Raw genomic sequence first — 12627 nt, 5'->3', positions numbered from 1 at the left:
AGATGGATGCATTGTATGGAAATGAGACTTGGGATTTGGTGCCATTGCCTGAAGGCAAGAAAGCTATTGGTTATAAGTGGGTGTATAGAGTGAAACATAATAGTGATGGTAGCATAAGTAGATACAAAGCTAGATTGGTAGCCAAAGAATATGTGCAGACACATGGGATTGATTATGAGGAAACATTTGTCCCATGGTTACAAAGATGACAATTGTGAGACCTGTGATTGTGGTGGCTATAGCTAAAGGCTGGTTTTTACATCAGATGGATGTAAAAAATGCATTCTTGCATGGTGACTTGCAAGAAGAAGTGTATATGGATCAGCCACCTGGTTTTGAGGATACAGGTCACCCGGAGTATGTATGTAAGCTTTGTAAGGCTTTGTATGGGGGCTGAAGCAAGCTCCACGAGCATGGCATGACAAGATTGTTGAGTATCTTGTCACTATTGATTTTCATATAGCAGATACAAATCACTCTTTGTATGTACACAAGAGTGATAAGAGTATTGTGATCATCACCATCTATGTAGATGATCTTATTGTTGGTTTGGGGGTGACAAATTGGATGAGATTAAGCATGTGAAAAGTCTTCTCGTGTCAAAGTAATGGTCTTTACATCAGACGGATGTAAAGAATGCATTCTTGCATGGGGATTTGTAGGAAGAGGTGCAGATTTAGGAGAGATTTTGGAGGATCCTACTATGTACAGGCGCATAGGAGGAAGCTTGATCTACATGACGATCACCAGACTAGATTTGAGCTATGCTGTTGGGTTGGTGAGTCAGTTTATGCAGGTTCCTCGGAAGCCGCATTTGGATACATTGAGACGCATACTGAGGTATGTGAGGTCTACTTTGCATTGTGGACTATTTTATGAAACTGGTGGGAGATAGAGATATGTGTACATGGGTACACAGATGCTGATTGGGCTGGTAGTATCTCAGATAGAAGATCTACTAGTGGCTTCATGTTTTCTTTGGGGAGTGCTGCTGTGACTTGGAGCAGCAAGAAGCAGCCTAGAGTTGCTCTATCCAGTTGCTCTATCCAGTACAGAGGTGCTGCTATGGCAGCATGTGAGGTAGCTTGGTTGAGAAAGCTACTTGCAGATTTGGGTCTATTAGGATAGACAAGTTGTCATTTTCTGTGACAACATTAGCAGTATACAGTTGGCCAGGAACCCAATTTTTCATGCTAGCACGAAGCATATAGAGGTCCACTACCATTTTGTTAGAGAGAAGGTTTTGGCGTAGGAGACGTTGACCTTCTTTATGTCAGCACACAGGATCAGGTCGCTGACGTCTTCACCAAAGCATTGGGTACACAGAAGCTCCGTAGATTCAGGGCTTCGCTTGGTGTACATGAGATGAAGTTGAGTTTGAGGGGGAGTGTTGAGATATCGAGCTCATCTAGTGAGGCAGTGGACACTGATGATCCGCCTAAGAGGGATAGGCCCCACACTTACACCACTAGCATGAGTGGAGAGATCATGGGTGATATGCAGCCAGTGGGATGATAGGCTGTGTGATAGCCATTCTAGAGACTGGCATATGAAATGATGCAGGAGGGAAGAGAGCTTCTTCACACAACACTCAACACACCATATACAAGATAAGAGTGCACACCATATGAAAGGTACTCAACCAATACATACACGGGTTCTCTATAGTGTGAACCCGACTAAATGAGCTGGCGCTATAACTATGCCAGCCTCTAGAATGGCTATCACACAGCCTGTCATCCCACTGGCTGCTTATCACCCATGATCTCACCAACCATGCCAGTGGTGTAAGTGTGGGGCCTATCCCCCAGGCGGGTCATCAGTGTCCACCGCCTCACTAGACGAGCACGATATCTCAACACTCCCCCTCGAGCTCAACTCCATCTCATGTACACCAAGCGAAGCCCTGAATATGCGGAGCTTCTCTATACCCAAAGCCTTGGTGAAGATGTCAACTACCTGATCCTCTGTGCTGACATAAACAAGGTCAAGGTCTCCTGCCAAGACCTTCTCTCTAACGAAATGGTAGTAGTGAACCTCTATGTGCTTCGTACGAGCATGAAAGACTGGGTTCCTGGCCAACTGTATACTGCTAATGTTGTCACAGAAAATGACAACTTGTCTATCCACTGATAGACCCAAATCTGCAAGTAGCTTCCTCAACCAAGCTACCTCACATGCTGCCATAGCAGCTCCTCTATACTCGGCCTCTGTACTGGATAGAGCAACCGTAGGCTGCTTCTTGCTGCTCCAAGTCACAGCAGCACTCCCCAAAGAAAACATGAATCCACTGGTAGATCTTCTATCTGAGATACTACCAGCCCAATCAGCATCTGTGTACCCATGTACACATATCTCTGTCCCAGTCTCATAGAATAGTCCACAATGCAAAGTAGACCTCACATACCTCAGTATGCGTCTCACTGCATCCAAATGCGGTTTCCGTGGAACTTGCATAAACTGACTCACCAACCCAACAGCATAGCACAAATCTGGTCTGGTGATCATCATGTAGATCAAGCTTCCTACTATGCGTCTATACATAGTAGGATCCTCCAAGATCTCTCCTGAATCTGCACTCAACTTGCCATTCTGATCCAATGGCACTGAGATAGGCTTACAGCCTGTCATACCATACTTGGACAACATGTCCAAGCCATACTGTCTCTGCAGTAATCCAATACCATGTGGTGACCTAATCACCTCAATGCCCAATAAATATCTGAGCTCCCCCAGATCCTTCATCTCGAACTTCTGTCTAAGCAAGATCTTTACATCAAAGATCTCTGCATCATGGTCCCCCTGTAATGATCAAGTCATCTACATAGATGACAACAAGCACAACCCCTCTATCACCATGTCTCACATACAGCGAGGAATCTGCATTGGCTACATGAAAGCTAATAGTGACAAGATATTCAGAAATCTTGTCAGACCATGCTCTTGGTGCTTGCTTTAAGCCATACAAGGCTTTCTTCAACCTGCAAATATGCTCGGGGTGACCCACATCCTCATAACCAGGTGACTGCAATATATACACCTCTTCTTGCAAATCCCCATGCAAGAATGCATTCTTTACATCCATCTGATGTAAAGACCATTTCTTTGACGCAGCCACTGCTATCACAACTCTCACTGCTGTTGCCATCTTGGTAACTGGGCTGAAAGTTTCCTCATAACCAATGCCATATGTCTGTGCATATCCTTTGGCTACCAATCTAGCCTTGTACCTATTTATGCTTCCATCACTGTTATGTTTTACTTTGTACACCCACTTGCATCCAATGGCTTTCTTGCCTTCAGGCAATTGCACTAAATCCCAAGTCTCATTTCCATATAGTGCATCCATCTCCTCATCCATAGCTTTCTCCCAACACACAGTTCCAACAACCTCATCAATGCATGTGGGCAGTGTCTGCACAGTCAATCTGTCTTCCTGCAGTTCTTAAAATAGAGTTCTGCAGAGAATCGATGACTTACCCGTAGTGCTCAAAATTGCCTGCTTTCTGAAAAACGGAGGTCCAGACGCACCCGAAACGCGTTTTCGGCCCAGAAAATGGTTTTCGATAGGACAATATAGTTGCCCTATAGCTTTACTCCCGCGAAGAAAGCTCCTCAATCAGAGATCGTTGCCGCTGCCTCCCGTAGAGCTCCCGACAAGGGTGTAGTCACCAACACAAATAGGGAAGAGTAGTTGAAGCTCTTACCCTCGTACCGCTTCCTGCGGTTCTCTTGCTTGCAGCTCAGCCCTTAGCACGAACCAGGCTTTGATACCATGAAATGATGCAGGGGGGAAGAGAGCTTGAGCTCTTGCAAGCACACACACACTCACAAAACCCTAATAGAGAACACACAAGGTGAGAGGCTGAAATCTTCTTCTTCTTCACACAACACTCAACACACCATATACAAGATAAGAGTGCACACCATATGAAAGGTACTCAACCAATACATACACGAGTTCTCTATAGTGTGAACCCGACTAAATGAGCTGGCACTATAACTATGCCAGTCTCTAGAATGGCTGTCACACAGCCTGTCATCCCACTGGCCATATATCACCCATGATCTCACCAACCATGCCAGTGGTGTAAGTGTGGGGCCTATCCCCCAGGCGGGTCATCAGTGTCCACCGCCTCACTAGACGAGCTCGATATCTCAACAGCATAGTTATAGCGCCAACTCATTTAGTTGGGTTCAAACTATAGAGAACCCTAGTATGTATTTGGTTGAGTACCTTTTCATATGTGTGTACTCTTATCTTTGTATATGGTGTGTTGAGTGTTGTGTGAAGCAGAAGAAGATTTTCAGCCTCTCACCTTGTGTGTTCTCTTTTAGGGTTTTGTGAGTGTGTGTGTGCTTGCAAAAACTCAAGCTCTCTTCTCCCCTGCATCTTTTCACAATGCAATTTTTTTATTAATGTTAGTCATTTATGTGGATGACTTGAATATCAATGGGGTGATAGTGATGGTGACATACATGATGTTAGGATGCTTTCGAAGAAGAAGTTTGAGTTAAAGGATTTAGGTGAGCTACGATATATCTTAGGTATAAAGGTGGTGAGATCACTTTATGGAATTTTGTTATTACACAGAGGTAGTATGGCTTGGGCATATTGTCCAAGTATGGTATGACACCGTAAGCCTATTTCTATGCTATTGGGGGCAGAACACAAAGCTTTTTGCATATGTACATGTGACTTTTAGAGGGCTCCACCATGTACAAAAAAGCATATAGTGGGTAGCTTGATATACATTATCATTATAAGGCCATACTTGATCTATGTTGTTGGACTCACGAGTTAGTTTATGCAGGCCCCTAGGAAGCCCATAAATTCCACAACTAGTTATTGAATTTTCTATGAGGGTGATATAGAGATACAGATACATGGGTACATAGGATACTGATTGGGATGGTAGTGTCATAGATAAAATCTCTACCAATGGCTTTATGTTTTCTTTTGGGAGTGTTGCAGAGTTACTAGCAAAAAATAGCCGATAGTTGCCTTGTCAGGTACATAGATAGAGTATAGGGATGCTGCTACTATGGCCACTTGTGAGGTAGCTTGGTTTCAGAAGCTACCTGGTGATATGGGTGAGCCTGTGTGGATAGTTGCCTTGTCATGTACATAGATAAAGTACAGGGATGCTGCTACTACCGCTGATATCTTCACTAACATCTTTACGAAGGCACTTGGTGTCATATAGAGAAGCTTCACCATGTTTAGGAGCTCACCTGGAGTACAATGTGTGGAGTTAAGCTCCAGGGTGAGTCTTAAGATATCGAGCTTAACTAGTGCTACGAAACCACTTGACTGATAGCTTCCACACTCATGCCATTAGCATGGTTGGTGAGATTATAGTTGATATACCTCCATTGGTGGATGACAGACTATGTGACAACTGTGTTTAAATTACCAGCTCTCTCTTCTCTCTCTGTGTGTGTGTGTGTGTCTGGTTGCAAGTAACTCAAGGTCTCCCTCTTCCCCAAAGGAAAAAAATAAGGGCTAATCTTTGCCAATTGGCTATTTTTAAGGGTTTTTTCAAACAAAAGATTTTCCCGACATCTTAAAACATTCACCCAAATTTTGACCTTTTCGAAGGGTTTTAGAAAATATTCATCCTATTTTGGATATTTTAGGGTATCTTTTGAAATCATTCGCCCCATTTTCTATAATTTTAGAATCATATAGGAAGAATAATCGCCAACCCACCTACACTAATATATTCATGGAGGCATCTTATTTTTCACCCTATCTCCCCTGCATTCTCATTAACCATTAGCGATAGCCATCAATACCATGGTTGTAAATTCACATGACCAATGCACTTGTGCCATATATCAATATCTGCAACAATCAAACCTGTTCCATGCGCAAACATGGTTGCCTTTATCTTAAGCATGTTCACATCCAAAGTAAACATCCTGCCATTTTTGTTATCCTTTGCAAGCAAGCGACACTTATTTTTTAAGTCTTCCACAAAACATCCTTGAGGATTAAACCTCACTTTGTAGACCTTGCTCAACCATCTCTCCAATAGAAACTAGGTTCTTTGTAGTATTCAGAACATGAAGTACATCAGCCAAGTACTTCATTTTGCCATGCTACATAGATAATGGCACTTTACCAACATGCGCAATGGGGATCATCACCTGTTTCTACATAACCTCGTTTTTCCATTTTTTGCATATCTCTAAACTACTCAGCATGACTGGTCATGTGGTTAGAGGTGCCAGAATCCACATACCATATATCTTGAGATCTTAACACATCCCCTGTTATGGAACTAAGCATGTGCTGCATCACAAACAACTGCTCACTTCTTTCATCACCTCCATGTTTGCTAGATGATGCATAGTTTCCTTGCTGTTGCAGCTTCCCACTTTTAATGTCATTCTGCTTTTTGTAGCAGTCATTTTCCATGTGTCCTGGTTTGCCACAATAATAGCACTCTATGCTATTTTCATTTTTATTTCTTGCCAACCACCTTGGCTTCTTTGGCTCCCCCTACCTCTAGACTGGCCTCTTCCACTTGTGTATGATTGCTGCTATCACTCATTGAACAATTGTTGTCCAGAATTCTAATTTCCTTGTCGGCCACCACCTTGGCCTCAACCACGGCCTCTACCTCTACCTCTACCTAAATCAGAGTAGAAGGCTTGTTCCAATGTGTTCTTGCTTTGTGAAGAAGAATCCTCACCTAAAGCCTTTTCTTCTATGATCAGCATAGATATCAAGTCCCGAAAGTTAGGGATATTCTCCCTAACTACAATGGAGGTCTTGAATGGCTTGTACTCTTTGCCAAGCCCATTGATAGACCTAAGGGATTCAACAATGCCCTTGATCTTTAAGGCATATTCATTGATGGACATACTTTTCTTTTCCATAGCATGCAACTCTTGCTTTAACTCCAACTTCCTTGCCTTCATGTTAGTCTGGAACAATGCCCTTGATCTTTAAGGCATATTCATTGATGGACATGCTTTTCTTTTCCATAGTATGCAACTCTTGCTTTAACTCCAACTTCCTTGCCTTTATGTTAGTCTAGAACATCTAGACCAGATTTTGCCACACAACTGCTGGAGTGTTTGCATCATGTATGTGTCCTATGTATGTGTCCTATCATAGTGTACGTGACACTAATTGAAAGCCAGTACTACATGACTTTTCTTACACCACCCTGATTCCAATCCTTCATTGCCTTTATATCTGTAGGAGTGGTGTTCTCCTCAGATAACTATGGAGGCTCCTCATTGTCTCCTTCTACATAATCCCAAAATCCTTTACCTATTAGGAAATTGGTCATTCTAAACTTCCAGGCATGGAAGTTATTCTTATCCAACTTCTCACTAACAATTTGATTAATTCCGTTAGACATGTTTTCCTGTATCAAATAACCTGCAAATAGACAACTTCTGTATACAACCTGTAATACAGCAGTATCTCCTGTAATTGTTGCACAGCATCGGTACTTCAGCAGCATAGCGTGTGTGTCACCAAATGTGACCAGAGTACATGTACATACACCTAGTATCAACAATACATGTACAAACCCTGTCTGCACTTCTGCATTGCAATAACCAAATTTCGAGCAGAAACAGTTCTCTACCAGAACCTCCAAAAAATTACCGAAAATACCCTGTAGTGACGAAATGAGGCCCGTAACACGCCCGAAACAAGAATCTGGGCTAGAAAAAATTATGTCCAATAGGACAGTATACCTGCTCTGTAGCTCCACTCTCATGAAGAAAGCTCCTTAATCGAAGATGTGTAGCTCCCAGAGCTACTAAGGGACTGTTGTACCTAAACCAAGAAGGGGGAAGAGATGATGGTGCTCTTACCCGTGTATTACCGCTTCCTTCCTTGCTTGTTCTTGCCTCTTGCTTACCTCCTTAATCGGAGATGTGTAGCTCCCAGAGCTACTAAGGGACTGTTGTACCTAAACCAAGAAGGGGGAAGAGATGATGGTGCTCTTACCCATGTATTACCGCTTCCTTCCTTGCTTGTTCTTGCCTCTTGCTTACCTCCTTAGCTCTCAGATGAACCAGGCTCTGATACCATAAAGAGAATGTGGGGGAGAGGGAGAGCTTCAAACCCTAGCAACAAGCAAACACACACACACACACACAAGAGAGAACAAGACACAAGAAAGAGAAGGATAGCTGAATTTTCTTCTATATTCTTCTTCTCTACTGAACCAACCTAACATAAAGATGAGAGTACACAATATATGGGTTAGTGCTCAACTACTACAACATACAAGGGTCGGTCCATAATATGAACCTGACTAAATGAGCTGGCGTTATAACTATCCCAGTCTCTGGTAATCCAAAATACAGTCTGTCATCCCACTGGCCACATATCACCCATAATCTCACCAACCATGCCAGTGGTGTAGATGCGGAAGCTATCACACAGGCGGGTCATCAATGTTGCCATCGTAGCACTAGTTTTGAGCTCGATATCTTAACAAAAACCCCTCCCCCCACCCTTGGAAGAAGGCGAGATCCCACCCCCGCAACCACTCGAGCATGAGGAAGTTGAACCTCCGCACAACCCACTAAATTGGCACGACCCACTTGAGAGAATGGAGTTCGAGTAGGCAATACAAATCCTACTTGATCGATAACCCCACGCGGCACTGATCACAAGGGTCACGGATCGCATGGACATCCATGTCCCCTCTGTGTCCATACATTGATGCAAAGCATCATAGCTGGAGGCGTGAGCATCCCCCGACAAAGAGGTGGATACCATGGGCCACCCGCCCGCTGCTCGCTCCATAGCGTTCGATCTTATTTTTTACCCTATCTCCCTTGCATTCTCCGACAGCCACCATCAACACCGTGAAGTGAAAAACTCATCTTATTCATATAAAAGGATGGTAGGAAAGCATGTTGTTTAGATTGTTAGTGTATTTTGCATCGATTGTAAGTTAAAAAAACCGTATGGATTAAGATCTCATGTAGAAGAAAGTTGATGAAATTTTAGCATCTTTGGTTGTAAAATTGACCGGCTTTCTTATTGCATGGGAAAGAAGTTTTAGCAAGCACTGGTGGAGGCATGATGCCTTGCAGGAGCCTTATGGGGGGGGGATTAACCTGTCATCTTGAACAAGATGCCATCTTAAGAATGGGTAAGTTCATTTTTTCTACTGTGAAAGTTCTTGTGTGGGAATTTTATTATGTATGTTTCTGTGTGAAAATGTTGTCAGATACATGAGTGTAAGTTAATATTGAGAGTGCACATTGTGTTTTGTGAGATAAAGAAATAAACCTTGATTATATCTTTTGGTTTGGTGAGTAGGATTCTATCTTTGAATCAGTCTGGCAAAAATCGAGAAATGGCTTATTCCCCACTGTGTGACTTTCTATATGAACAAAGTGTGGTGCACCCCTCAAAGTTCTCAAATGCACGATGTCGAGTCAAATCCTGGCAGAGTGAGATGTTGTACACGGGGATCCGCCTTGGAGATGGCAGTAGCTGTGAAATGTGAAGACGTTTTCTAGGTTAACAAGTTATAAGGATGGTTGGAGTATCAAACCATCTCCGAATTGCAGTCTGAAGTTATAGGGATGTATCAACCCAATGGTTAATTTAAACCCTCAATTGTACCAAAATACAATGATTAGTGTTGATTAATTATTGATTAGCAAATTAATCCTCTACTTTGTGTGCAAGAAACAGAGTATGCGAGGAGTCCAGATCTGGGGCCTTAGAGTTCAAATGAGCTCAAATACTTTCAAGGCCATCAATAGAAATTAGTCTAGTAGAGGATTAAGCCAAGAAACACAAGATTTGATCAAACATTGAATGTTTAATCTCTGTTTTACCAAAGTCACCTATAGATTTGATGAAGAGCTTGGATCTCATTGTAGACTTGATCAAATCAAAAATTGTCTTCACTAGCTTGTAGAGCACCCTTGAAAACCCCTAGGTCCAAGAGGAATTAGAGCCATTTCATCTGGTGTAGACAAGATCTCCATTTCCCTTCAGAAAAAAGGCGCCTACAGATTCACAAAATTCGGCAGCCACGAGCAGCGGTTTGGCGCACCGATTAGATGGGCTGAATCGTGGGCAAGGTGGCTATGTTTGCCTAGAAGCATTTACCCTAATGTTGATCTTGGAGGGAGATCAAGCCCCTCCACTAGCTGGGCGTGCAGAGACTCTTTGAAAAGAAGAGGTAAAACTTGATTATCTACTAATCTTGATTAGCTAGGTGATTAGCAAGATAATGAGCTCATAAATTTGATGGATTCTAGGCTAGGGTCTGATACCATGTTAAATTTGGAGCAATGTGATGAGCTATGGTGGATCAAATGATGGAATCAACATCATTAAAAAAGAGATTAGATGATAATTAAGATGTGATTAGTGAGTAATTAACTGATGGCCTTTAAGCAAAACTTAGTATCCGTAAAGTTATAGATATTGGACCTAATGTTCTATGATCTTGTAAATTTTCCAAACAAGGATCAAAACTTATTCTAGGTTCTCACATTTCCTTATGATTGGCATGACCTCATCATATGGGTTTTTTGGGATGTATGTAGTTTATTGTTGTTGAGTATATGCTTCAAATTTCAATAATGAGTTGAAACCTAAAGAAAGGAAAAGTGCATGGCTTTTAAAAAAAATTCAAGCTCTCCAAAACAAGTAAATATGATTTTCAAGACTAGAGAGATTTTAATAAAACACATGTGATCATATTATCCTGTAAGATGATTTTACAAAACCTTCAAGAAGGAAAAAAAGGCTTGCTAGTGAAGCTAGGGACTTCACGACGTTGAAAAGTATTGTTAGCAACGTCTCTTCCTTTATCCAAAACTCTGTCTATTGTGCCAAATCTTCCAATGGCATACAGTTTTAGCTATTGGGCCAAATCTTCCAATGAGGGCCAGAGCTTCTATTAGGACAAATCTTCCAATGGCTTTAAGTTTTGGCTAATGGGCCAAATCTTCCAATGGCCTAGAGAGTCATAGCCCAAAGAGACAATTGAGACTTGAAAGTTTTGGCTTTTGAGCCAAATCTTCCAATGGCTTAAAGTTTTGGCTACTCTCTGTGACATATCCTTCAATGAGCCAGAGCTTCCAGTGATCCAAATCTTTGGGTATGAGCCAAACCTTTTGTTCCAAGGAACTCATCCTCAGAGACGATCTAGCCCAACAACCAAGAGACAATTGAGCCAAATTTTTGGCTTTTAGGCCAAATCTTCCAATGGCTTAAAGTTTTGGCTATTGGGCCAAATCTTCCAATGAGCCAGAGCTTCCAGTGATCTAAAACTATGGCTATGGGCCATATCTTCCAATGAACAAGAAAGTTTTGGCTAATGGGCCAAATCTTCCAATGGCCCAACCATGGGCTCAATGGGTCAAACCTTTTCATCACACGATCTAGCCCAACAACCAATTAGATAATTGAGCCAGTGTTGTTTTTCACATGTTACTCCTACACTTTTACATTGAGCCAAACATTACAATTGAGATCAATTACTCATGATAGTGATCTAATGTGTTATCAGGTCTCGCCAATGGCCTTTAAATATGGAGATAGAGTTAGCTTGCTTGTAAATGGTGAGGTGGTTACAATTGGCTTTGTGCTTCATACCGATGCTGGTGATTACTGCCATAATTATTTGATTGGGCCAGGTAATGTTTCAGTTCTAGTAGATAGGTGTATCAAGGAAGATACCCTCATTCCCTTTCCCATTAATGAAGCAGCAAGGATCGGTGACCTACCCTCAAGTGGAGCCAGCAATCACATTGCAGCTTGTAGAAAGGACATTTAGTCAACCAAGTGCAGCAGCTCTTGGAGAGGGTCAAGAGGTCTCATTTGTAGAAGCTTTTGTATTTGAAGAGCATACAAACCAAGAGTAATCATATTCTTTGATGCATGACAAGTTTAGCTATCGAGATGCATGGAAGAAGAAGAGGGTATTGCTATGGAATGAAGGGAGGACAAAGTGCATTGGATAGGGTATAATTATTTATGTATTGCCATATGATTCGATCAACTTTGATATGCTTGGGGATGATAGTGTGGGGGTTGGTATTGAGAAGTCATATGATGCAATCTCAGGTCAATTCCCATGTGATGTTGATAGTGTTAACCTTGAAAAGTGGCCAATCAAACATGTCACTATGTTAGATGGGTGTCCATTACACTCACATGCAGACTAGCCCACCATCAGTCATGAGATCCCTAATGATTATTTATTTTCATTTGCTATTCCACTTTCAAAAAAAAAGTATGTTATGATTAATAGGAAGCCTAAAAAGGTAGTGGTGCCTGTAGCTATACCAAGGATGTGAATGGAATCAGTGCAATCAATATCGACCATTGATTGTTATAAGAATAGATGTTGTCGACTTGATGATCGTGGAATGCTATTATCTTTACGTAAATAATTCTGGGGTCTGTGCTTGCAAGATCGTACAAATTATGTATATGACACACTAAGTGTGGCTCATCGTATATAAATCCATTTGAAAAAATGGACTATGTGTTCTCATTGAATGGTGTGGAGATATGTTGTAGAGGATGGTATGAGCTACATGGAATTCCAAAGACATCTTTCTATCAATACAAAGAACAATTTGAAGCTGGTATGAGACGTTGCATGCATG

The sequence above is a fragment of the Cibotium barometz genome, chromosome 19 (genome assembly GCF_041138505.1).
Source record: "Cibotium barometz isolate CiBa-2024 chromosome 19, ASM4113850v1, whole genome shotgun sequence".
In the NCBI taxonomy this organism is placed as follows: Eukaryota; Viridiplantae; Streptophyta; class Polypodiopsida; order Cyatheales; family Cibotiaceae; genus Cibotium; species Cibotium barometz.
Note: the sequence above shows the minus strand (reverse complement) of the source record.